Genomic DNA, 3,938 nt, shown 5'->3' on the forward strand with positions numbered 1-3,938 from the left:
CTTATTTTGTGTGATTGAATGAAAAGATGACTTGTTTGCCAAAAAAAAAACAAAAACAAAAACAAAAAGTTAGTTATTTTTTTTTAATTTTTCTTTAAAGAAAACATTAGGTTTTGTATCAATTCAAAAAAAAACATTAGTATGTTTTGTAAGACACTACTAGATAATCTCAATTAAAAGAAGTTTCAAATTCTGATATCCAAACACAAATGTATAAAGCCGTTTGATTGTAAAGAACAATAAAATATTTTAAAAACCTAGAAGTATAATAATGCCTATAAGTCGTCTTAAATTCTCAATAATTTAAAGTCATCCTTAATCTTCATATAATTTAAAATCATCCTTTAAACCCGTAACAAAATTTTATCATGCTTTGCTACAATCTAAAGTCTATTTTTCGTTCTCGAATGGCTGTGTCTTTCATGTTTGTATATGCCGTACTCTGATGTGGCCTAAGGGGGGGTGTTGGACGGGAGAAAGTGAAAGAATTTATTAGACATTTAAATTCCAGTGTTATTGGACTAAACATTTTATCAAGTCTTTTAAATCCATCTGTTATTGGATTAAGTACTTTTAAGTACTCTTTAAATTCATTTGAATTCCAGTGTTATTCAAATCGTTAACTTTTCATTGCTATTAAATTCTGGTGTTATTAGATTTTATGTATTTTATAATAGCAACTTGATTTAACTAGAATGTTAAAGAATTGTTAGTGTAAATTGTGAAGAAAAAAATCTGACCTTTTAACATGGGATTTGGATAATACTTTGCACGTAAAATAAAAAATGGCCAGAAAACACATGCACGCTCTGGTTTGAAGGCTTTCTTTCTATCTTTTGTAGTGTTCCTCAAATAATCTGCTGTGTTATTTTGATTGATTCTCTTCGTTTATACCATCTCGATTCCAACCATGTGTTTTTGTTTTGCTTTTGGTTGATGTCGTTGTCTCCTCTCTGCCGATGTATTGGAGAAACTTCGGTGATTTTGATCCCTTCACAAAATATTAGAAATAGAATCATGTATTGGTATGTGATTCAATTTAACGTCTTTTACTTTGATCTCCTTGCCCTGGGAACTAATTGGATATTGCGTACAGAGCATACTATTGGACCATGTTAGAAGACCTTTCCTTTATCGCTTAGAGTTACCATTGTATAGCACGTATGTAATATTCTCGTAGGACAACATATCCCTCTATGTATATATATTGTTTGGTGATGAATGAGGAAGATATACAATTCTCTGCAGAACCTTTGACATGGTATCAGAGCATGAACATTAAAAAAAAAAACAGAGGAAGAAGGAAAAGAAGAAGAAAGACGAAGACAATTGAGAGATGATGACGACAACACCAAGTGCTCGTACGACGGAAGAAGCATCTCTCTCACCACTTTACCTCCATCCTTCGGATGGTCCCGAAAACTTGATAACCACCATCCAACTTACAACTTTACCTCCATCCTCCATCCTTTGACACATACGTATTTTAAACATCGAGATATTGAAAATGAGACTATTATTGTTAAATGAGAGACGTTATTAGTGTTTGTTTTAATTCAGATTGTGATTTGGTAAAAGTGTTATCGACAAAATATTCTTTATGGATATTCTACATTTTCAAATTTTAAATTACCATACACTCTTATCAATCATATATCGTAAAATCCCTAAAAAGTAGTATTTGTTACACTTACTTCTCCTATATAACATTGGAGATCCTTTCACTTCTCAAAAGCAAAACAAACAACTATCATCTCACGAAAATAATTTGAAGAAAACCACAGTCATCCTTCGTAAGTTCTCTGTTTTAATTTTATAGTTACTTACACTCCCATGTTTATTCATTTCTTTATGTTTTTTTCTCTTAGGAATGGATACCGGAGAAGGGTTGCACACAAAAACAAAAACCAAGAAAAATCCATATAATGCTTGGACATATGAAGAGTGTCAAGAGTTGCAGGCTACATTAGTTGAAGTTATCAAACGGGAGTGGCGTGACAAAAACGGTTCGATAAGTAAAGCTACGGTAGAGACAAAGATACTACCAATGCTAAATAAAAAGCTTAAATGCAATAAGACTTAAGCAATTTAAGTCGTATGAAGACTTTAAGAAGGGAATATAATGTGTATTCTGAACTCTTATGCTTTAGCTCTGGTTTTAGATGGGATCCCATCAGAAAACAATTTACAGCTCCAGATGATGTGTGGGCAGCCTACTTGTTGGTAACTCTCCTTTAGTTAACTTTCCCAAATTTAAATATATTTTAATCACGATTGATAAATAATAATTAATGTATGATGTTTTTTCAGGGGCATCCAAGGCATGAAAACCTGAGGACCAGTACTTTCGAAGATTTTGAGGATTTGCAATTGATTTTTGAAACTGTTATAGCAAAGGGAATCAAAACGTTTGGACTTGGTGGTGATTCAAATGCTGAAACTTTTGAAGACGAAGATGATGATCTTCAAGCAAGAGATGATTTGGGGGATGACGACGAGGTGGATGAAGTGTCTGTTAAACCAAAGTTACCTACTAGGAAAAGAGTAAAACCAGTCGTAATGGAGATCCATCAGATTCAACTAATCATGGTGAGTCTTCAGAGAAGGTATTAACTGAAATGGTTGGAGTTAGCACTCAGATGATAAGTCTGATTCAACAAAGAGAAGAAAGACAACAAAGAGAAGTTGAGCTTAGAGAAACTCAGAAAAAAAAGAATAATGTTTGGGATGCTGTCAAAGAGATCCCTGATTTGGAAGATCATGTCCGCTATGATGCAGTAACCAGGATCCATACGTTGAAAATGAAAGACGTATTTGTGAGCATGTCTGTCGAAGACCGCTTGGGCTGGATTCTCCGTAGCACTTAGCGTATTATTTTCTTATTTTCTGTTGAATCGAATAAAACAATAAGTAAGTTTAGAATAATTGTTCTAGAAGTAGTTTTCTTTTATTTTAAATTCTCATTTTTTAATGTTGCTTTTTTTCCTTAAAAAATCAGAATAATAAGTGCTTAGTTTTGAAGTTTAAATAATCATAATATGTAATAATAACATGTGTTTTTGTTCACCTCTGGATCACGTACGCTTTACACGAGCTAAACCATTCGTGCATCAAAAGATAAATTCGTTGACAACTGTTATTATTTACAAGCTTACACGAATCAAATAATGCAAACTAGGATATATCCGGTGCTTTAAGCACGGATCAATATTTTTTTTAAAAATTATAATATAATAATAAAAATTATTGTTTTATTTAAAAAAAAGTTATTTTGTTTGAGATAATATTTATTTTTAATTGTTATGTAAATCTATTAGTCTATTTGAATAATAATTATTTTAAAATATTATAGTATTTTATTTTTGACGTATTATTACACTTTTATATTGTTTGTTTGTTGTATTTGCATCATTATTTTGTGAAATATAAAATAGTAATTTTAATATTATAATTGTGAACAAATAAAAATTATTAATTTATCATTTATATAAATTTAGTTTTACCAACCTGCCAATGTGGAAATTAAAACACACATTTTCATACAATGAGTAAATATATATTCGTTTAAAAAAATTCAAATCACAACATATGAAGAAAAAAATATGCATTTTAAATTATAAGTATTATATGAAAATTCCAAACAATTTGTAAATAAAATAAAATAAAAGTGATAGGAGAATCATAATTTGAAAACTTAACAAAATCTTCGAATTTAGTTATTAAAAATAATTGTATTGTATACTTGGATATAAAATCTTAGTTTTTAAAATTCTGATTGGTTTATATATTTTTGAAAAAATAATTAGTAATTTCGTCCATAATTTATTAGAGAGAGAAAATATTTTTTTAGATTTTTTTAGATTTTTTAATATTTGATATGTGAGTGTTTTTTATTTTTAATTAATTATATTTATTTAAATTAGTTAATTAAGCTTAAT

The 3,938-nt window shown here is 29.5% G+C and overlaps 1 pseudogene; it reads left to right on the top strand.

Annotated features, from left to right (window-relative positions):
- Positions 1-1,870: 1,870 nt before the first annotated feature.
- Positions 1,871-2,867, top strand: LOC104773548 (annotated as a pseudogene).
- Positions 2,868-3,938: the final 1,071 nt, after the last annotated feature.

Source organism: Camelina sativa, unplaced genomic scaffold (genome assembly GCF_000633955.1).
Source record: "Camelina sativa cultivar DH55 unplaced genomic scaffold, Cs unpScaffold00567, whole genome shotgun sequence".
Classification (NCBI taxonomy): domain Eukaryota; kingdom Viridiplantae; phylum Streptophyta; class Magnoliopsida; order Brassicales; family Brassicaceae; genus Camelina; species Camelina sativa.